This window comes from Schistocerca piceifrons, chromosome 6 (assembly GCF_021461385.2).
Source record: "Schistocerca piceifrons isolate TAMUIC-IGC-003096 chromosome 6, iqSchPice1.1, whole genome shotgun sequence".
Classification (NCBI taxonomy): Eukaryota; Metazoa; Arthropoda; class Insecta; order Orthoptera; family Acrididae; genus Schistocerca; species Schistocerca piceifrons.
Genome location: NC_060143.1, coordinates 395,244,045 through 395,269,007, shown reverse-complemented (window position 1 = coordinate 395,269,007; position 24,963 = coordinate 395,244,045).

Sequence of the window (24,963 nt, the reverse complement as noted above, 5' to 3'; positions counted from 1 at the left end):
AGAAGTACTTCAGTTGATTGACGAAAGGAGGAAGTACAAACATGTTCCAGGAAAATCAGGAATACAGAAATACAAGTCGCTGAGGAATGAAATAAATAGAAAATGCAGGGAAGCTAAGACGAAATGGCTGCAGGAAAAATGTGAAGACATCGAAAAAGATATGACTGTCAGAAGGACAGACTCAGCATACAGGAAAGTCAAAACAACCTTTGGTGACATTAAAAGCAACGGTGGTAACATTAAGAGTGCAACGGGAATTCCACTGTTAAATGCAGAGGAGAGAGCAGATAGGTGGAAAGAATACACTGAAAGCCTCTATGAGGGTGAAGATTTGTCTGATGTGATAGAAGAAGAAACAGGAGTCGATTTAGAAGAGATAGGGGATCCAGTATTAGAATCGGAATTTAAAAGAGCTTTAGAGGACTTACGGTCAAATAAGGCAGAAGGGATAGATAACATTCCGTCAGAATTTCTAAAATCATTGGGGGAAGTGGCAACAAAACGACTATTCACGTTGGTGTGTAGAATATATAAGTCTGGCGATATACCATCTGACTTTCGGAAAAGCATCATCCACACAATTCCGAAGACGGCAAGAGCTGACAAGTGTGAGAATTATCGCACAATCAGCTTATAGCTCATGCATCGAAGCTGCTTACAAGAATAATATATTTAAGAATGGAAAAGAAAATTGAGAATGCGCTAGGTGACGATCAGTTTGGCTTTAGGAAAAGTAAAGGGACGAGAGAGGCAATTCTGACGTTACGGCTAATAATGGAAGCAAGGATAAAGAAAAATCAAGACACTTTCATAGGATTTGTCGACCTGGAAAAAGCGTTCGACAATATAAAATGGTTCAAGCTGTTCGAGATTCTGAAAAAAGTAGGGATAAGCTATAGGGAGAGACGGGTCATATACGGTATGTACAACAACCAAGAGGGAATAATAAGAGTGGACGATCAAGAACGAAGTGCTCGTATTAAGAAGGGTGTAAGACAAGGCTGTAGCCTTTCGCCCCTACTCTTCAATCTGTACATCGAGGAAGCAATGATGGAAATAAAAGAAATGTTCAGGAGTGGAATTAAAATATAAGGTGAAAGGATATCAATGATACGATTCGCTGATGACATTGCTATCCTGAGTGAAAGTGAAGAAGAATTAAATGATCTGCTGAACGGAATGAACAGTCTAATGAGAACACAGTATGGTTTGAGAGTAAATCGCAGAAAGACGAAGGTAATGAGAAGTAGTAGAAATGAGAACAGCGAGAAACTTAACATCAGGATTGATGGTCACGAAGTCAATGAAGTTAAGGAATTCTGCTACCTAGGCAGTAAAATAACCAACGACGGACGGAGCAAGGAGGACATCAAAAGCAGACTCGCTATGGCAAAGAAGGCATTTTTGGCCAAGAGAAGTCTACTAATATCAAATACCGACCTTAATTTGAGGAAGAAATTTCTGAGGATGTACGTCTGGAGTACAGCTACATGCATAGCGCTACACAAGGACAGTATAAAATCACAATACAGCTCAAAAACTGAAGATACCATACAACTGCTGTTATCCTGCTGGGAAAAAATTCGGATAACCACTATAAACTAGTGGCAGACACACTCAAACTCTACGTTTCACCTTCAAGCTGGTGGGAAAAAAAGCACGGTTGTAAGGTACTATCTTTATTCTTTTTGGCTGGAAATACGTTTAAGTGATGAGATGCTGGGGTTGGACAGTGGGGAGTTTAGAAACTGTCTTACGTGTAAACATACAGCATATCTCGTTGTTTGACATCAGAGTTCGCTACAGATACCTGCTCAAAAACCACCCTGCAGCACAGGTAACTGAAGACACTACAAGCTACCACGAAGTATGCATCACAGTTCTAATTACATTTCGAAATCGTCGTGAAAGCCAGCACTGGTAATGAACGGGTCATAATGCAACACATGCACTGGACGAAAAATCTTCATACTAAAAGACTGGAGAGGGGGAGGTAGTTGAACATGCGTTTCATCGATAGGCATCCCAAAACTGCAGCAAATCAAGGCCATCTTCCTCACTCCTCTGCTCCCCTCCATAAACCTATGGAGCTTTTTCAAACCACCAGCTGCTACGCCAACCATCTCATAATTCTTCTATGGCCAAAAGCCATCCCCTCGTGGTCACTGGCCGATTCAGTCTTCCACCATACCCCCGTGGATGCTTGCTGCCTTGAGGCAACAGTTCTACACCAACACAATAGTCTTTATAGTCGTAGATAAAAGGACAGTTGCCTCAAATGCAACTTGTTCGCCTAAAATATAATGTGGCTGTGTCCAGCTGGCGACCACCCCCAGTAGACATGCTCCCTCGCCACCAGCAGCCCACCACTCTGTGATGGAGAACAACTTTATTTAACATTAACGCAACTGTTTCTTGCAATGTGTTAAACATATTTGTCGGGAAGACTGGACCCCCCAGAACAACAGCAAAATTCCAGAGAACGCTGCAGATGGCTTTTTCAAATGTCGGCTGCTTGCGAAACAGGAAGCCTTCCGCCTGTAGCGACCGCACCCTTACAACGCAGTGTCTTCAGTACAATGCGCCCCCCGTGAGAACGCTGCTGGGCGGTCAGCGTTATCAACACCGACAAAAGCTACACATAGGACATGTCGCAGGCAACCGTCAGAACAGAAACATCATAAATGAGGGCTGTCCTAACTACGGGTTGTTTGTCTAAAGGAAAAGCCGTGACCTTTTATGAAACACGGCCATCACGCCGTTCTGAGCAGTGCACTGTAACATTTGGATTTAACTTAAATGGGACTCCTATAATGAAGCAACTATAAAAAACGGGGAAACACACTCATGATGATAATAAATGTGCTCTTTCCACGGCAATAGGTACAGTCCACTTTCTTTTACTTTTACGAACAAAATCGGTATAGGTTTCAGATTCAACTTCAGAATACATTTTACATCTCATTATTTTGTGACGTCCAACAAAGCGCACCACCATCGATCACAAATCATCAGCAGATACATGTCCACACCGCGAAAAATCAGGATAAAAGAAAATCTTCGACTATTTTGCTGCGAAAATTACCTGTCACTGGAGAATGTCATTATCTCTAAACTATCATCGGGGTAAAGAAAAAGCGACAATTTTAACTCCAAAGAATAAAATGTGTATAATGCAATTTCTTTCAGCTTGATGAACAAATTACACCATCTGAGAATGTCTCACGCATTCAGTGTCTGTAAATAATTTGTCATGCATGTGCATATTACAAGCATTGCAGACACATGAAATAACATTAGAGAATGCAGTCTTTCACACCATTGGTTCACATATGGGAAAAAATAGATTCATTTTACATTCGACAACAACAAGCCATAATTCAAGAGGATATAGCTATTTTGTATACTGTGGCAGATCCGGTTTCATCAGTGCAATGCTGTTTTACACTAGTATTTACGAAACAAATAGTGATAGCCTGTCTTGCCCTGTGTAGGTGGGAGATTGAAATTTCGTTAAAAGATATCACCGCAACGATAAAAAAGAAAAAAAAAAAGAAAAAAGAAACGCCTGTCTAGAGTCATTCTGTGGTGCCCTTGCCATCTCCTCCACCCACCAGGCGGCACATCATTGATATAAATTTGATAGGCTAAGCAATTAAATTAGTCAGTTTGAGTGAGAAGTAATTTTTTCCTGTAGTCGGATTACAATCACCAGGTAGGTAAAGTGGGAACTGGTGGAGGGAAGACCATATCGTTTTCGAGGAACACTATTGAGAACCGACACTTGAAGCTGATCGCAGAGCGATTCTACATCCCACACAATACATTTCGCATAAGGACCATGATATTAAAAACACGATCGTAACACTATGTTACCGTCACCCTGCATAAAAGGTGGTCTTGGGCCTACAGGCACACACGAGTTGCTGATAGCGTTAAGCATTCTGGTATAAATGCTGTCTACGTTTTGAAATCAAGTCTATCCATTCTACCACTTACTTGCATTGGATCCTGTAGAGACGTCTTTTAATGATTATAGCCACTGGTGAATGATATTCGTACCACTCTCATACCTCGAAACGAGTCACCATTTTCGAACGTATGTGCTAAGCATCCCACACAGCAAAAACTCCAGCGCTGTTTTTTAGACAGTCCCTCTGTATCTTGCAACTGCTCCTCGGTCTCTTGCCTCGCCCCCCCCCCCCTGCAGCTTCTTCCGTGTCTTTGTCCCAATTTAAGTCGGACCTGAACGAAAGTCGGAGAGCGCTATATCGAAGACCTTCTGCATGTCGTGGAGAAACAGGACGAGCTGAGTTAATGCGGCAGGAGCGCGTTTTGACCACTCGATGGACATGGGAACATGTTATCGCAGCTCCGCCAACTGTGTACATTGTGTGAGACCAGTGCCAAACGAAGCTTTCCCCTGCAACACGAGGTAGTAGAAAAGATAGTACGGTGGTGTTTCGTGTTGGGAAAATTAGGAAGATTCCACATCATACAGGGCATGGTGCAAGGACAAGGATTTTGCTACTGCATTGCGACACATCTTCAAACTCCACACAGCTATTGCAAAACGAAGGAGATCTGCGTCTCTCAGGCTGCATTCACGTCTATCACCCAAACATTCTCACCCACCTCGTTATTTTGTACCATCCAACAGAGAAAAGCCATGAACTATGAAAACTCTGCTAACGTCATCTGTTAGAGAATTCGATGTGATATTACCATATTCTTGTCTTCTGATATACCTGAAACAAATACAGTCTGTTTTCTGGCATTGACCATATGTGGCGATCCTACTAAATATACAGTCTATTGGTTCATTGGAGCAGTGGCTCGTGATCGATGTCGCTTCCACAGACCGCTGTAAACTTTCATCAGCTGTACTGTAGGAGTACCATATCCAACTGACTATAATTTTTCGTTTGTAACGCATCCGAGCAGTGTACACTGCCATACACTTTGTTTTTTCTATCATGAAAGAGGTTCGTGTCAGCTGCTGCTAAAGTGACATTAACACGTTTCGATCCTTTGGCTCTGACAGAAAGCTGAGGATCACATGGCGTAAACTATACAGCTACCACAACACAGGCTGGTAGAAATAAAACATAGGGGCGATGTTACTCATTGACAAAAATATGAAAAACATCGCAACAAATGGAAACTGGAAGAGTTTGGGGTATTGCAGAGCACTTCCGTCAGGTATTCTAAGGTAATGACCTGCACAATTAATCTCATCTTCCTCATCAACAGCCGGCCGAAGTGGCCGTGCGGTTAAAGGCGCTGCAGTCTGGAACCGCAAGACCGCTACGGTCGCAGGTTCGAATCCTGCCTCGGGCGTGGATGTTTGTGATGTCCTTAGGTTAGTTAGGTTTAACTAGTTCTAAGTTCTAGGGGACTAATGACCTCAGCAGTTGAGTCCCAAAGTGCTCAGAGCCATTTTTTGAACCTCATCAACACAGTAGCACATGTCTTGGTGTTGCACTTCGAGAAGCATTCTTCCTTTATTTTGCAGTCATGTACATGGTTACTGTTCCGGTGTTGACCATCGCCGGAAGGTGCTGTTCACAACACGCCTGCGGTAGTACAACTAAAAAGAGCTACTGTCATCTTATTGGTTGGAAAAAAATAAAAAAATAAAAACATGTGGAGGGCATCGCAGCATATAAAAATAGGACGAGTCTGCAACATTGAGGAACGCTTCCAAGTAACTGTATGAAGGTGATGATTTCTACATTTAATCCCATGCTCCACAGCTAGAAGTAACAGATATCCAGTGTTCCGCCACGGCTCCCTCCATCTCAACCGAGTGGTGTCACTCAATCATTATGTGATAATCAATAGTGTACTCATCGAACGGTCGGGATGGGAAAGAAAGTGCTGATATGGGACAATGTACTGTAATACATCCCGCAGTTCGTAGCGAGATTAATTTTAGCATTTTTACCTGCTGTTCCGTGATTTCTACGCTAGTCGGTGATATGGTAGAACGCTTCCCAATTTCTACATCATCGCTAAACCACTCCTCAGCTACTTTTCAAGTACCATATACGAGATTACGAATGCAGCTAGATGACTGCTCAGTACATCCAGTAGACCATATACACCAAAGTATGCCAGACTGCGTCCTATACCGATGTAAAGATGTTATGTTCATATTTCCGGCACATCGATCATAGTGCAGAATTTACTATTACGACTGGTCATCTTTCTTTGTGTAGATGGGCGCCACAGAGTATTGTCGCATCTTTAGGATAAAGTCGGAGATTCACAGATCCCTCTCACATTGCCCTTGACCAATCCTTCCTGCAACACTAGTCTTACCCACAGCACCCGTCCAAAAGCACATCATCTCCCCAGATGCGTGCGTGTCGAGGAGGGTCGCTGCCCTTATCCGTGTACAGAAGACATGACAGTGTTGTGATGCTATAACAGACGGTTTATGCGTGATGGAGGTCCAGATCTATGGAGTTTTAAACATTTTACGTAAATCAACCGTACAGTCAATTCTGAAACATTACTCCACTGTCGGGAGTCAGTACCAGGAAGGTGCCAGCATGAGAGAAGTGATCATAGAGCATAAACACACACTCCAATAATTACACGGTTCTGCAATTAAAAAAATTATACTGTTAAAGCCATACGGTTTCCGAAATATTAGTCGTGCGGAATGTAAAGCTCTTAATGCTCTAATGGATGACATATTTGTCCAACATCAGACATACAACCAGCCCACAAACGTGTTACCCAATTCACTATGGTCACAAATTTTAAAATGATAAAACTACTTCCTTCTACACTATTCCGATATCCCATGAATCCATCGTCAGTGTGTATCCACAGGTCGAGCTGCTTATAAACCAACTAGAAAGAAGTTTGGAGACTGTTGTTCTGCCTCCAAGGAAATTAATAGATTTTATACGTTGTTTTTTTTTTTTTTTTAAGTTGGAAACGTACGTAATTGATGAATTGAAGTACCCCCCCCCCCCCCCACACACACACACACACTGTTGTACGAAAATGCACACGAAGAACCAACAACTTCTTACGTGTTAATAAGCACCACGATCAGTAGACAAAGGAGGTATAACAATCTTACTGCCACCCCCCCCCCCCCTCTCACGCTATTAAAGGTAATACATCCTCCTACAGAACACTCAAGGGAGTAGTTTAAGTCTGATAAACGCCGGCCGCGGTGGCCGTGCGGTTCTAGGCGCTGCAGTCCGGAACCGCGGGAATGTTACGGTCCCAGGTTCGAATCCTGTCTCGGGCATGGATGTGTGTGATGTCCTTAGGTTAGTTAGGTTTAAGTAGTTCTAAGTTCTAGGGGACTGATGACCTAAGATGTTAAGTCCCATAGTGCTCAAAGCCATTTGAACCACTTTTTGTCTGATAAACGCAATGATTCTTCTCTTTAATACTTGAGGAATAACACTGTTTGTGAGAGCCAGCCGTAATACGGAAATTTATATATTCGACTGCATGTGTGAGAATGTAGTTATAGATCGGGATGCACATGTCTTGCCTGATTTAATACAACGCCCATGTGTAATACATATGTCGCCTTCGTCGGAGTGTGTGTTACGAAAACCCACTTAGTTTACATTGGCAGGATTAAAAGTGAATGCAGCCAGAGCAAAATTTTCAAGTTTTTCTCGCTCTTGAGAGACAAGGTACTCCGAAACCCTCCTCAATTCCTCGCATTTCATGGTACTTTTTCTCTAATTTTATGTATTCCCAGCCAATTTAAGTAATATTGCAAGCTTTTTTCGCAGTTTTAAGTATTTTGTCGTATTTCACTCAATTTTAAGTATTTCCCATCGATTTGTCGTAATTGTATCAGGATTTCGTCGATTTTAATGGATTTTATGTCTTTTTAAATGTTGTTTTTAAATATTTTACCGTAGATATATGGTCATACTGGAGGCATGCCCATGCGTTGTTTGATTTTATATGAGGATATTTGTTTGTACTATACACATGCCTTTTAAATAACTCTAAGAATTCCCCTCTTCCTGATGCGTGCATTTTGCATGGAAAGGTACCACTCGCCTCATACCTTGATGAGACTCAGCAAGTGGAGCAGATTGCAAACTTGTAGTCTGGAAACCAATCCTTGTACTGCTACGACAGATCAGATAGCTTGTTTGCAGACTTATGTAGCCACGCACTTCATGGAAACTCAAAGTCTGACACAGTGCCACAAATTCATCTGTGTTCTACTCTACTGTGAAGGGATCTGCAACAGGGAGTTGACATGTGTTCAGAAGTGATTTCTGCTGATGTTCGAATATTCTTTTTCCCCACAACTATGTGCTCTTATCGCTTGCCACTTGAGCTTGGTTGGTGGGTGGATGAGATAGCTAGGGCACTATGGACTGATTCTTGACAGGCGTTTCTATTTTCTTTCGTTGCACTGATATCTTTTAACGAGATTTCAACCTCCTGCCTACACAGAACAAAACTGGCTCTCGCGATTTGTTTCGTAAATACTAGTATGATGTAGCATCGCGTTGGTGAAACGGGACCTGCCACAGTGTACAAAACAGCTACGTTCTCTTGAATTATAGCTTGTGAGACGCCCTGCTAACCCGCAGGACGGGACAGGTAGTTTAAGTTGTCGGAAGAGGCCAAAATAAGCGGCTGTCATTTACACCCGAACATACAACCTTTTGTTTGATCAAACATTACAAGAGCCAATAATTTTTTTTTCAAGAAAAAACACAGCTTTTGTTTTGGAACTTATTTAGCGGCTGAATGCACCGACAATCTCATGCCTTAAGGGCAAGACCGCTTTAATTTAAAAACGTCTGAAAGCTGATAACGTAAAGCAAAACCAAAATCAGAAATTTAAAAGGCAAAGCCTTATCTTAAAACAGTTCCTTAATTAGGCTGGAGGCCCAAAGAATCTGACAGTTTAAGAGCAAACAACTTAAATGCGAAACCGGCCAACACTTAAGACTCAATAACATTAATTTTAAAAATGGCAAAGGCTTTACGTAAATGAGGCAGAAGGCCCAAACCATCTAATACCTTAAGAGCACAACAACCTTAATTCAAAACCAGCTGAAGGCCCCAAGAATCTGACACCTTAAGAGCTAAGCAACTTAAATTCAAAATGGGCCGAAGGCCCAACACTTAAGACTCAATAACATCAATTTTAAAAATTAATTTTAATTTTAATAATCAACATCCTCAGTTGCACCGTTTACCTAGAATTTGCAGTCGCGATAACCCAACCTTTGTCTACAGTGGACATCGTCAAGCTAAAACTACAAATCCGTAAATTATCGTCATAATGTAAAATTCATCTGCATCTGCCTAGGCCCCACTTCGCGACCGCGATGCGGTAGCCACGAGTGCTGGAACTCCAGTACAGCACTCGTGTGCTGTCCCAGAAGGGCCGGGCGGGACCGACCAATCGCCGGTAAAGTTCTGCCGATGGCTTCATATAAAGCTGCTTGAAGGGCCACGGCGTCAGCATGCAGCTCTCCCGGTCGATGTCGGCTCTGCTGACCTTGGAGCAGCAACTTGTCATTCAAGTAGCTGCTCAGTGGCATCACGAGGAAGAGTGCACCGCGATCCAGTCTTCTCTTCAAGGAAAAGTCGATGGCAGTACCAGGAATCGTGAGTGTATTCCGCAGGTCACTGTTCACTTCATGTCATTGTTGGGCAGTTCATACCATATAAACGTTTCTTGGTAACATTCGACTCTAGTATTGAGTGAGGGAAAACTATCAATCTGTCCTTTGTTGACGCCCTACTCGTTATTGTCTGATTCTCACGATGCCTCAGCGATATATATGATATTTTCAGAGGGTCTTCCTCGAGAAACGGTTTCTTAATTTACCCTAAAGTACAGATTTTTACTGACGTCCCCCAAGCGTCTCTGGAACGTTCGAAAAGTATCTGATAAAAACTAACCGGACTTCCCAATACAGTGCGGAAATGACAAGAAGCTGCCACGATAGGTGGATTCACTAGTATAACAGCGACCGAGCGAGGTGGCGTAGTGGTTAGCACACTGGACTCGCATTCGGGAGGGCGACGATTCAAACCCGCGTCCGGCGATTCAGATTTAGGTTTTCCGTGATTTCCTTGAATCGCTTCAGGCAAATTCCGGGATGGTTCCCTTGAAGGGGCACGACCGATTTCTTTCATCATCATTCTCTGATCCGAGCTCGCGCTCCGCCTCTAATGACCTCGTTGTCGACGGGACGTTAAACACTAACCTCCTGCTCCAGTGTAACAAGAGGCAGGGAGTATTGTGTTGACAGTACAGAGGCAGTAACAGTAGAATGGATAGGTCAGGACAACTAAGTGGCTTCGAACTTGGACTAGTCGTTGGACATCTCCTGACAAGGGAAACAGCCCATCGCACCCTCTCAGATATGGTGGTAAGAGGGACCAGTGGACAGCCCGTCAAAAACAAAACACACGTCAAGCCTGAAAACAGGAAGAAGGTGTACTGGACATCTACATCTACATCTACATCTACACTCTTGGAAATTGAAATAAGAACACCGTGAATTCATTGTCCCAGGAAGGGGAAACTTTATTGACACATTCCTGGGGTCAGATACATCACATGATCACACTGACAGAACCACAGGCACATAGACACAGGCAACAGAGCATGCACAATGTCGGCACTAGTACAGTGTATATCCACCTTTCGCAGCAATGCAGGCTGCTATTCTCCCATGGAGACGATCGTAGAGATGCTGGATGTAGTCCTGTGGAACGGCTTGCCATGCCATTTCCACCTGGCGCCTCAGTTGGACCAGCGTTCGTGCTGGACGTGCAGACCGCGTGAGACGACGCTTCATCCAGTCCCAAACATGCTCAATGGGGGACAGATCCGGAGATCTTGCTGGCCAGGGTAGTTGACTTACACCTTCTAGAGCACGTTGGGTGGCACGGGATACATGCGGACGTGCATTGTCCTGTTGGAACAGCAAGTTCCCTTGCCGGTCTAGGAATGGTAGAACGATGGGTTCGATGACGGTTTGGATGTACCGTGCACTATTCAGTGTCCCCTCGACGATCACCAGTGGTGTACGGCCAGTGTAGGAGATCGCTCCCCACACCATGATGCCGGGTGTTGGCCCTGTGTGCCTCGGTCGTATGCAGTCCTGATTGTGGCGCTCACCTGCACGGCGCCAAACACGCATACGACCATCATTGGCACCAAGGCAGAAGCGACTCTCATCGCTGAAGACGACACGTCTCCATTCGTCCCTCCATTCACGCCTGTCGCGACACCACTGGAGGCGGGCTGCACGATGTTGGGGCGTGAGCGGAAGACGGCCTAACGGTGTGCGGGACCGTAGCCCAGCTTCATGGAGACGGTTGCGAATGGTCCTCGCCGATACCCCAGGAGCAACAGTGTCCCTAATTTGCTGGGAAGTGGCGGTGCGGTCCCCTACGGCACTGCGTAGGATCCTACGGTCTTGGCGTGCATCCGTGCGTCGCTGCGGTCCGGTCCCAGGTCGACGGGCGACAACATCGATGTACTGTGGAGACCTCACGCCCCACGTGTTGAGCAATTCGGCGGTACGTCCACCCGGCCTCCCGCATGCCCACTATACGCCCTCGCTCAAAGTCGGTCAACTGCACATACGGTTCACGTCCACGGTGTCGCGGCATGCTACCAGTGTTAAAGACTGCGATGGAGCTCCGTATGCCACGGCAAACTGGCTGACACTGACGGCGGCGGTGCACAAATGCTGCGCAGCTAGCGCCATTCGACGGCCAACACCGCGGTTCCTGGTGTGTCCGCTGTGCCGTGCGTGTGATCATTGCTTGTACAGCCCTCTCGCAGTGTCCGGAGCAAGTATGGTGGGTCTGACACACCGGTGTCAATGTGTTCTTTTTTCCATTTCCAGGAGTGTATATCTACATGGTTACTCTGCAAAAGTGTCTGGCAGAGGGTTCATCCAACCATTTTCATACTACTTCTCTACCATTCCACTCTCGAATGGCGAGTGGGAAAAAGGAACACATAAATCTTTCCGTTCGAGCTCTGATTTCTCTTATTTTATTATGATGATCATTTCTCTGTTGGTCAAGTGAGCGATTGTATATGATTGCTAAGAAAGGCGCTATTGCGTCTGCATACTCTGAAAGAAACCTGATTGGTATACCATCTGGACCTACTTGCCTTTCTTAAGTGATTTGAGTTGTTTCCCAACGCGTAAGATATCTACTTTTATGTCACTCATGATAACAGCTATTCTGGTTTCGAATTGTGGGATATTTACTTCGTCTTCTTTCGTGAAGGAATTACGGAAAACTGTATTTAGTAACTCCGCTTTAGTGGCACCATCATCGGTAACATTTCCATCGCTATCGCGCAGTGACGGTATTGACTGTGTTTTTTTTTTTTTTTTTTTTTTTGCCACTGGTGTACTTTACATACGACCAGAATCTCTTTGGGTTTTCTACCATATTTTGAGACTATGTTTCATTGTGGAAACTTTTAAAACCATCTTGCATTGACCTCCACACGTAATTTCGAGCTTCCTTGAAACTTAGCCAGTCTTGGGGATTTCGTGTTCTTCTGAATTTGGACTGCTTTTTTCGTTGCTTCTGCAATAGTGTTGTGACGTGTTTTGTGTACAATGGTGGAGCAGTCCCGTCTCTTATTAACAAAAGAAAAACAGAAAGAGGGAACGGTCCAAGAAGAAGAAGTGTACTACACAGTAGTGGGGAAGAGTAATGGCGTCGTGGTTAAGTGGTTAAGGTGTTGGTCTCCGTTGCGAGAGAGCCGATTTGAATACATCCCACATGCAAATTTACTTTTTTTATTTTTTTTCCGCTGTTCGCTTTATTCAATTTGTGTCTGTGTCGTGGTACAGCGTCCGTTTGCAACAGCAAAGTTGAAGATAGGGACCTGTAATGACAGGTGATTCCATGCAATTACTAGATTAGCAGCCTACAGGAAGTGGCTTTCGAATGGTAACCGCACATGTCTGATGGCAAAGCGACAGGTCAAACCAATCCTCTACTGGAATATATGTCTGGTGTGTCAAACAGGGCATTAGTGACAGGAATCCCTTATCGAAGCACCTAACTTATAAGCCTGGTGAGTGAGTGAGGTATGCCTCCTTGCCCAATTTAGATGTCTGTATGAATGTGAATGTGATCACTCCCAAGGCAATGATGAGAACATAATAGTTTGTCACAGAAGCTGCAACAAACGTAAGCAACTGTTTCACAAGCAAGCACACAGTTTCTTTTTCCTTTCTCAAAACATATTTTTTAACGTTTTTGAAGTTGCATTCCGTTCCGGAAATTTTGACTCTTGAATTCCGAGGCAGGATTCGAACCTGCGACCGTAGCAGTCGCGCGGTTCCGGACTGAAGCGCCTAGAACCGCTCGGCCACCACGTCCGGCTTCATTTCTGTGAGAGTTATATATGGTATCTCGCCTGTTCTCAGTATTCATCAAGGTAACATATTCTTACCACATGACTCATATTCTACAACCTGTGTATAGTTTGACAGTTGGCAAGACTGAAAAAGAGAAGAAACATTTAAATGACCAATCGGACAGTTCATAATGTTGTGGGGAAAAAAAAGGAAACGGCACGAAGGAGTTTTGAACACTGCTCACCCGTTTGGCAGTCCAACACCATGCCCACTTTCCAAAGTCGCCGTTGCTGTTACATGCTACTCTTTATTACACGTTTTCTTCTTACTGTTTCTATTTTGCTTTTTCTCCACAGTTCATGCATCTCCTTCTTGTTTTCATACTTGATCTGTGTTCAGTTTTTGACGGGATATCCACTGGACCATCTTACCACTTAATGTGAGGTGTGTGCGATGGGGAGTTTCCCTTCTGAGTACCAAATACAACAGGGAATTTGATCTCTCTAAAGCTGCTCAAGTCGACTGTTGACGATGTGATTCTGATGTGGAAACACAGCTGAAACAAGACCAGGTACACCCCTCGTGTACTGAGGATAGTACGTAAGGAGTTGGAAAGGTTAGAGTACAATGGTCCAGCAGCCTTTCATAACACACACGTTTCTGTAGCCATTCCGAAGCTAAGCTGGGATGGTGTAAAGAGCGACGTGAATGGATAGTGAATGACTACAAACGAGTGATTTGGACTGATTAATCACGCTATACCATGTGATAGACCGATGAATGCTTCTGGTTTGGCGAATCCCTAGAAAATGTTACCTGCCATCATGTGTAGTGTCGGCAGTGGACTGCAGAGGAGGGCTTGTTACGGTATGGGGTGTTTTTCGTGCTTAGGTTTTGGTCCTCTTATTGCATTTAAGAAAACTCTAAATGCGAAACGATCTGAGCCCATTTAACAGCGTTGCATACTGCGTATGGTAGAGGATGATTCGGAGAAGATGATAGTACCACCATGACAAGGCATCCTGTCACAGAGCAGCATTTATGATGCGAAGGCTTGAAAGAATAGATCTGTCCGGAGTCCCGACCTGGATCCGACACAACTTCTTTGAGGTGACTTAGAACGTCAACTGCTTTCTAGACCTCGGCGTCCGATATCACTACCTTAATCAGGTTTCGGCCTTCCCCCCACAGACACTCAGGCAGCTCATTGGAAGCGTCCCCAGCAGACTTTACGCCGTAACAAATGCGAAGGGTGGTCACGCCCCATGTTAATCCACTGTTATGTCCGCACTATAACACAACAAATATTTCATGATAACCAAATTTATTTGACTTTCTGTCACTCTAAACAAAACTTAAGTTCGACTACACAACATTTCGCTGGCTGTAGCGCCAAGGAGAAATCAGAGTCACTAGTAGAGAATACAAGTGCAAAACACTGCCAACCAGTCGGTACCGACGCGTCTCAAGTTTCCAGCCAGAGAGACCACAGTACGGTTCGGTCGTCGTGAATCCAGCAGCCGGGTAGTAACACAGTCATCGGCGAAGATTGAACTGGTTAAACGGGCTCAGGGAGCTCGCTTAAATCCGCAGGTCCGGCCAATCAGAGTGTTGGTAGATGGCGCCCTTATACGGTTGCTCACTCGGGTGGCAAGGGCAGCGCCGCCATGGTAATCCGTATCGATAGTGGTGTGTACGCTGCCGCTAACCCCGCGACGACGCGTTCACTTGCGCCAGTTGTTGACATCGTGTGCGGCGCCAGCGGTACTCGCTGTGTGCCGCGCGTGTTGTAGCACGCCGCGCCGAGTTGACGGCTGCTGTGCGGCGGCCGATATGACATCCACTAATAGGTGTCTGGATACTTTTGATTAGATTATGTCCTGTGCTCACCGGTTACCATTCTAGGACAGCGTCACCGCTGTTGTGAGTGCTTCACAAGGACGCAAACGCCAGAGCAGCTGTCGAGTATTAATCACACCAGAGTCGGGTGTGGGATTTCCGTTTGAGGATGCACTGCACTTAATCAGAAACCTTCCAACGAATATAATAAAATTCCTGTTCCCTGCTACACATTTTATGTGTTCATCCAAAGTCACTACCATGCAGCGTACTCCGTATGTTCGACATTGGTTTTGTAATCGGATACTGCCCAGCTGTTTGTAGTGGGCATTATCTTTCTCTTATTCATGTTTAAACAAAGCTCTAATGGACTGCATCTGTGGTGTCACCGCCAGACACCACACTTGCTAGGCGGTAGCTTTAAATCGGCCGCGGTCCATTGGTACATGTCGGACCCGCGTGTCGCCACTGTGTGATCGCAGACCGAGCGCCACCACAAGGCAGGTCTCGAGATACGGACTAGCACTCGCCCCAGTTGTACGGACGACATTGCTAGCGACTACACTGACGAAGCCTTTCTCTCATTTGCCGAGAGACAGTTAGAATAGCCTTCAGCTAAGTCCATGGCTACGACCTACCAAGGCGCCATTAACCATTTTAAGATAGAGTCTCACTTGTATCATCAAGGAATGCTGTATTCAAATGAAGGATTAAAAGTTAAGTATTACAGCAGCTACATACTTTTCTTGCTACTATTCATTACGTATCCTGTTTCAGACCTCTCTAGATTAACGCGTGCCTTTCGGCTACTTCAGTGTGGCGTAGCTGTCTTGTTACGCCACAACAGCATCAAAAGGATATTTTGTTACTTATTTGTTTATCTCCATTGGATAGACCAAGGGCGATACTTTCCTACAGGCAAAAGCATTTCCAAGGAAAACCTTTACTGAAAAGTATCTATAAGTGGTGCGGTGCTTTCATATCATCTTTCATCTAAGTTGTCTCTCACAAAGCTAGTGCATTAACTGTACTAGAAAGGGAGACCTGATGCTCATAATGCCCTGAACAAAGAGATGGAAACCTTCGTTGTTTTAATACAAAATTATTGGTGGAACCTATGACGTTGCTTACACAAAAATTCAAATGGCTCCACGCACTACTTAAACCTAACTAACCTAAGGACATCACACACATCCATGCCCGAGGCAGGATTCGAACCTGCGACCGTATCAGCAACGCGGTTCCGGACTTTTTTTTTAATATCATTTTGTTCGTTTTCGTTCGTTGATCTGCTCGGGGCGGACGTCGAAAGACACCCGTTTAAGTTCGTTGTTGATCGATTAAGTCAGTTTTTTTTATTACAGAGGGCAGCTAATCCTCTGACCGAACACGCTAAGCTACCGTGTCGGCGAACTCAAGCGCCTAGAACCGCTCGGCCACATCGGACGGCGTTGCTTACACACTTAGAGATAATAACAAGGAGCGATATACTAGATGCGCGCTAATTATCTCACCTTAAAGATTTTCTTTGTTTTTATTTTATTTTATTTGCATATTTTTTGGATGTCGAAACAGAAATATCTGGTTTGTTTTGAATTACGCTTGTACTCGTTGCGAATGCGTGCAGAGATGGCAGCACTGCACGACACGCAGAACTCTCAACAGCAACGGCAAGGGAGAATGCTGTTCTAGATACTTAAAATGGCTGTGTTTTCATTAGAACAACAGCGTGTAATCATTCGCTTTTACGTGGAGTGACACCTCTTGAAATTCGTTGCCAGTTGAGTGAGATACGTGGTGATGGTTTCATGGTTGTGTTTAATGTACTGTACGTTAGTCGGTACGACAGTTCAAGGAAGGAAGAACTGTTCTGTGACAACAAATCAAGATAATTTCGGCTTCACACCAGCCAGTCTGATGACATGATCGAACAATTGCAAAAATTTATTTTGACGTGTAGAAGAATGAGTGTGCAACACATCGCCTCCAAATTTGTCATTTCTGTGAAGCCTTCACACAGTCCTGCAAGAAGAACTCAAAATGCGAAAAGTGGGTGCCATACACCCGGACGGACGACCGCAAGGCTGCACTCTGTGGCATGTTTCCCAGACGGTGTTGACAAGTGATGACCGCAAAAATGGGGCTTTCTTTTCATCAATTGTGATAATGCAAGAGGCATGGATGTCGTCTTTCAATCTTGAAACGAAGAGCCACTCAGTTCAGTTGAAGCACATAAACTCACCGTCACTACCAGAATTTCGAATGAGCGCCAGCACTAAAAAAAAATTATGGTAGCCCTGTTCCCCCTCGGCCGGCTGAGGTGGCCGAGCGGTTCTAGGCGCTGCAGTCTGGAACCGCGCGACAACTACGGTCGCAGCTTCGAATCCTGCCTCGGGCATGGATGTGTGTGATGTCCTTAGGTTAGTTAGGTATAAGTAATTCTAAGTTCTAGGTGACTGATGACCTCAGAAGTTAAGTCCCATAGTGCTTAGAGCCATTTGAACCTTTTCCCCTTACTCATTGGGTCCCAAATGGTATCGCAGTGATGGATGCATACTGTCAAGTTCTGAAGAACAAGTTCCTTCTAGCATTACGTGAAAAACGACTGGAGAAGGCTTCACATGTGCTCTTTCAGCAACACAACGCACCAGCGGAACGGCCGAAGGCGACACTGCAGTTCATTCTATGAATTGATTTCCCTGCTTGCCTGACTTGGGTCCTAGCAACTATTGGCTGTTTTCAACGACGAAAGACACTGTCAATAAAATTCTTCCGGGTTTGGGACCGCATTATCAACTATAAAATTTCGACGTTTCGACGACTATTGTAGTGCAATACATCCTGAGGAGGACGTCTTGCAATAGTCGCCGAATCGTCGGGATTTTATAGCTGACAATGCAGGCCCAAACCCAGAACAATTTCGTTGACTGTGACAACGGCCGAGGAAGCCTACGTTTACATTTAACGATGAAAGATCCTCTCTGTGGTCGCACAGTCCATAGCAGTGCATCAGTGTTTTTCCAGCGGTCAAATCGAATAAAGTAGCGCTCGCAGTGGCCGTGTAATCATGGCGTTGTGAAGAAATGTGTGCGGCTGCACGGAGGTTATGTCGAGAAGTGACACACGTTTCACACTTTGCGAGGTGCCGAGGCTAACAGTGTATTTAACACTAAATTCTTCTAGAATTTTCATATGTAAATGATGCTCTAAGCCCCCCCCCCATTCTAACTCCGACTTCTGCTGTTGCACATGGATTAAGGAGAAACGCGAACTGACTAATCGACCCTGCAAGTGGAGTAGAAAAGACTTTGGCACCTGCAATAATTTCATTTGATAGAAATTAATTAAATAAAGGAAAGTTTCATTAACACAGTGGGAAATGAAAGGGTTGCTCTACCGATTAACAGAATGAAAGTTCTGTCCAAATTAACAAAATAATAAACAAAACACATGAAACATTTACAATACATCAAACTGGATCAAACTGGATACTCAAATAAATGCTGTGATGGTGAAGTTGCCCATAAACTAAATTGTGACATTTATGACGAAATGGTATGTGGAGCCAATTCCTTGCAACTCAAATCTTAAGAGAAACACACAGCCAACCCAACATTAATTGCTGCTACAGTAGTGAGAAGTCAGACAATGAACACCCAAGACAGAACAAAGTTAGAAAAGACGAACAGGCACGCTCTGCTGAGCTCTGATTATCACCTAGCAAAATTCCCTAAGCTGCCGGTGCTGCGGACATACATTACCAAGCTGTCTTCTTAATTGCAAGAACACGATCAGGCGTACCGGAGGCGATGGCTGGTTGCTTCGACGTCCCATCGTAGTGATGATAATGTCGCGAGTATAGCCCGAAACAAATTATCCTGGTCTGGTTGTTCCAGACTAAAGACTTCCTAGCAATACAAATGAGCCTCTGAGGGAGATGAAGAAGGCCCGCCACACAATCAATGACGGTAAAGTGATTGATTTTAACAAGCAAAGTCACACAGTAACTCTGATACAGTCAACTTTAGACAAAACTGCTCAAGACAGACAACATAGGCCGCTTGTACGCAGAATGCTCAATTGCCAACTGTACTCGGAAAGTTACGTTGAAGTCGAAACTTCAGCAACTTCGTCAAACAGTTACAATTAAATAAAAGTATATTAGACAGCCAACGGAAGGCAGGCTGTCCAGAGCAGCGAGAGCTCAGACTTGTAACCTACTCCGACCGAAAGGCGAGAGCCGACCCTCTCAAGAGCACCTGTACGAACCGAACACAGAACATTCCCGCCCCCACGACAATGGCCGTGGTTAAACGTGCCAATCAGCAACTCGAAAACTGGCTGAAAATTCCACTCTATTGCCGAAGCACTACCATTCCACCAATGGAGATTCTTGGCGCCAATTTCTGCGCCGATTTTGCTTCGTCACGGAGCTATGCGCTGAGCAAGCCGATCACAGTTATGATTTTGCAGAAAACGCGGGAATTTGCCCGCCAACACTGCCTGGGAACACAAGTCAATCCCACGCCTCGCTGGTAGCCCGCCAGAAACGATTTTCACTAAGTTTCTGCGAAGTAACGGAATCTCTAGCCTAGCCGCCCCTTCCAGCCCATCTGGGCGTGTCGCTCCCGCTCTTATGAGAATATCGGCGTCTGGAAAGCATCCACTCGACTCCCTCACACCCGTCGGCTTAACCCTTTCAAGCTCAGCATAACTCGCCTGTCACCGGACCACCTGGGTGACGAGAGACGCTGCGTGGAAAGTCCGCGTGTGAAGGAATAGCAACTTTTCACTACATGCAATTAGAGAGGAAAATCGAATTACTCAGAGTAAGATAGAGATATGAGAGGGGGCTCATGCCACCTCTCAACTTTTCGTGTGCTAGAGAAGAAATTGAGAGTTGATATATACGAGATTTGGAACTTAAATAGTGGCAACTATTTATTCACAACCGATAAAAAGGAGTTACATGTTTATACCTGTTACTGTTCTTCAAAGTAGTCACCAGCGTTGTGTAGAACCCATTGCCAGCAATGTGGAAGGCGTAGTATACCATTAGCAGAGCCTGTTCTGTTAATGGTGCGAATGGAGCGGTCTACTGCCTGTCGAATCTCTGGAACAGTTCTGAAGCGAATGGCACGAAGTGGTTTCTTCATCTTAGGCATCAAAGGCACAGTATTACTGTTCGTTTTTTGAGCATCACCTGCGACCTGCTTTCCGAAAGAGGCAGTGACATTTTGTGCGCAGCCCACCGACCATTCTGCACGACAATGCGCGGGTGCACACAGCGCAAGCTGTGGCTGATCTGTTAGGTCGATGGGGCTGGGAAGTACTGTACCATCCACCATACTCCACGGGCTTAAGTCCTTGTAACTTTAATTTGATTCCGAAGATGAATGAACCACTTTGTGGCATTCGCTTCAGAATTGTTCCAGAGATTCGTCAGCCAGTAGAACGCTGAAGAACAGTGACAGGTGCAAACATGTAACTCTTTTGAATCGGTTGTGAATAAATAGTTGCCACTATTTAAGTTACAATCCTCGTATAATGAATGCACCTCGCATAAAGAAGTAACTTGTGAAATTAGATGGAGGGAAGACGAATGGAAATTTTTGGGAAGGTCCTGACACAGTGCGGAACATCTATAAGAGAAAACGCATAAAGGGGCAAGTCCAACTATTTCTAGCGTCTCACTTCAGCGTTTGCAGCCCGTGTCAAGTAGTGATGACAGAACAGATCGATCAAATAAATGCAGTGCTAGGAGCAACAACAGGTCAACACAGTCAGTACGCGACTAGAATAGATACGGTCAAGGAACTTAAATGGAGTCGACGGAAGAACTGTTACGTCATCCTAGGGCAAAGACGCGGGAGAATGACGTAACAATTCTTCCGTCTACTCCGTTTAAGTTCCTTGACGCGAGCTAAAACGAGAAAGGAGGACTACACGAGAGTTTTTCCGCCTCCGTCGTATATTTGGCATACGGATCGTGAGAAATACATAGTAGAGACAGAGGGTACCGAATCATACAGATAATCATTTTTCCCCTGACGCCATAACAGACAGATTACTTTACGGGGTGTTACAAAAAGGTACGACCAAACTTTCAGGAAACATTCCTCACACATAAATAAAGAAAAGATGTTATGTGGACATGTGTCCGGAAACGCTTAATTTCCATGTTAGAGCTCATTTTAGTTTCGGCAGTATGTACTGTACTTCCTCGATTCACCGCCAGTTGGCCCAATTGAAGGAAGGTAATGTTGACTTCGGTGCTTGTGTTGACATGCGACTCATTGCTCTACAGTACTAGCATCAAGCACATCAGTACGTAGCATCAACACGTTAGTGTTCATCACGAACGTGGTTTTGCAGTCAGTGCAATGTTTACAAATGCGGAGTTGGCAGACGCCCATTTGATGTATGGATTAGCGCGGGGCAATAACCGTGGCGCGGTACCTTTGTATCGAGACAGATTTCCAGAACGAAGGTGTCCCGACAGGAAGACGTTCGAAGCAATTGATCGGCGCCTTAGGGAGCACGGAACATTCCAGCCTATGACTCGCTACTGGGGAAGACCTAGAACGACGAGGACACCTGCAATGGACGAGGCAGTTCTTCGTGCAGTTGACGATAATCCTAATGTCAGCGTCAGAGAAGTTGCTGCTGTACAACGTTGACCACGTCACTGTATGGTGAGTGCTACGGGAGAACCAGTTTTTTCCGTACCATGTACAGCGTGTGCAGGCACTATCAGCAGCTGATTGGCCACCAAGGGTACACTTCTGCGAATCGTTCATCCAGCAATGTGTCAATCCTCATTTCAGTGCAAATGTTCTCTTTACGGATCAGGCTTCATTCCAACGTGATCAAATTGTAAATTTTCACTATCAACATGTGTGGGCTGACGAGAATCCGCACGCAATTGTGCAATCACGTCAGCAACACAGATTTTCTGTGAACGTTTGGGCAGGCATTGTTGGTGATGTCTTGATTGGGCCCCATGTTCTTCCACCTACGCTAAATGGAGCACGTTATCATGATTTCATACGGAATACTCTACCTGTGCTGCTAGAACATGTGCCTTTACAGGGACGACACAACATGTGGTTCATGCACGATGGAGCTCCTTCACATTTCAGTCGAAGTGTTCGTACACTTCTCAACAACAGATTCGGTGACCGATGGATTGGTAGAGGCGGACCAATTCCATGGCCTCCACGCTCTCCTGACCTCAACCCTCTTGACTTTCATTTATGGGGGCATTTGAAAGCTCCTGTCTACGCAAGCCCGGTACCAAATGTAGAGACTCTTCGTGCTCGTATTGTGGACGGCTGTGATACAATACGCCATTCTCCAGGGCTGCATCAGCGCATCAGGGATTCCATGCGACGGAGGATGGATGCATGTATCCTCGCTAACGGAGGACATTTTGAACATTTCCTGTAACAAAGTGTTTGAAGTCACGCTGGTACGTTCTGTTGCTGTGTGTTTCCATTCCATGATTAATGTGATCTGAAGAGAAGTAATAAAATGAACTCTAACGTGGAAATTAAGCATTTCCGGACACATGTCCACATAACATATTTTCTTTCTTTGTGTGTTAGGAATGTTTCCTGAATGTTTGGCCGTACCTTTTTGCACCACCCTGTATATTGCGCAACTTGTGCCACTGACAGACAATCCCTTATCTTGTGAATATGTACATCCTACTGTTCCTCAGTGCCCTGTGTTTAATCTCAAAGTGTCCCACAGTTAGACGAGTGACAATCTTGGTAACGACATGTGAAATATATCTTTTCTTTTTCTACTATAATGATGAAGGCTGAAGCAGTGAATTAAATTTGTGTAGGCGCCGGGTTTCGAACCCAGGTCTCCTATTTATTTAGCAAGCGTCAATTGCCCTATATCATTATCCTGGATTAATGTGAGACTCAATAAGTCTTAGTGTCATCAGTTGTATACGCTTAGCCGCTAACGCCGTATCTACGGTTATTCCTGGTACCTTGGCGTCCGTAACAAACTCCGACCTCTGACTTTACACTCATGTTCGTACAAGGGAAATGTAGGTATTTTGCAAATCTTGTTCACAACAGTCCATTGCAAATGTCCTCATTATTTCAATTCATGTATCCCGACCACTTCTTATTTGATGACTTCCAATGTATTCCCTTTCTCTTCTTCTTCTTCTTCTTCTTCTACTTGTTCTTCTTCATCCTTGTACGTTACTCTCCTTCTTCTCTTTCATTTTTTCCTTCCCCTCTTTTCTTGTCTGTCACAAAAGTTCATTCGCATGGAAATAGCTGCCAGGGTACGCCTCCCGGCTGCAATACCCTAATTACCCCATTTCGAGAAACCATGAACTCAAATCAGAACGTTCAGCGTCAAACGATCGACTGTTCACAATAGGAACTCTTATTTCTAGCCGATACGTGTACTCAATGACGTACTCCAGCGGTCTGCAGCGTCAGTATTACTCCGTGTAGTGGATACTTTTTGGGAAATGACGGCGAGCTGTAACTCATCGGTTTGGAAGAAAGAAGAATATTGATGTAAAATACACTGCCTCAGTATTGTAACAATTATACACCAAGGTGACAAAGTCATGGCATAATGATATGCATATACACAGATGGCGGTAGTATTGCACCATCGCCATCATTTCCTTGGGCCTTTGTCCCACTTCAACGCAGGGTCGGCCCTGTTACTATGGATGTGACAATGTTAGTGTTAGAGGATGGACGGATGCCCTTCCTGTCGCTACCCTGTACACTCCTGGACGGAAGCAGTGTACCCCAGCTGTCTGCGTCTTGTGTAAGCTACGAAACAGTGCGAACGTTTTCAGATGTCAGCGAAACGTGTAACTCAGGCGGAACATGGGGACCAGCCCGGTATTCACCTAGATGAATTTGGAAAAGGCGGTAGTATTGCATACACAAGGTATAAAAGGGCAGTGCATTGGTGAAGCTGTCATTTGTTCTCTGGTGATTCGTGCGAAAAGGTTTCCGGCCTAAGGCCGCAGGAAAGGAATTAACAGACTTTGAACCCGAAATGGTAGTTGCAGCTAGACACTTGGGGCATCTGTTTCATAAATTGTTGGAAAATTTAATATTTCGAGATGCATAGCGTCAAGAGTGTGCCGAGAACACCAAATTTCAGGCATTACCTCTCACCACGGACAACACAGTGGCCGTCGGGCTTCACTTAACGACCGAGAGCAGCAGCTTTTGCACAGAGTTGTCAGTGCTAACGGCCAACCAACACTGTATAAACTAACTGCAGAAATTAATGTGAGACGTACGACGAACGCATCCATTAGGACAGATCTGCAAAATTTGGCGTTGGTGGGCTATGGCAGGGCGCGACCGACGCTAGTTCCTTTGCGAACAGCCCGACATCGCAGCGCCTCTCCTGGGCTCGTAATGACTGGAAAACCGTGGCCTGGTCAGACGAGTCCCGATTATAGTTGATAAAAGCTCATGGCAGGCTTGGATTGTGGATCAGTCCCCACAAAGCCATGGACTCAAGTTGTCAACAAGGCACTGTGCAAGCTGGTGGTGGCTCCATAATGGTGTGGGCTGTGCTTACATGGAGTGTACAGGGTTCCTCTGGTTCAACTGAACATGTCATTGACTAGAAATGGCGATGTTGGGCTAATTGGAGGCCATTTCCAGTCGATGATGGACTTCATGTTGCCAAATAACGATGGAATTTTTATGGATGGTAATGCGCCATGTCACCGGGTCAGAGT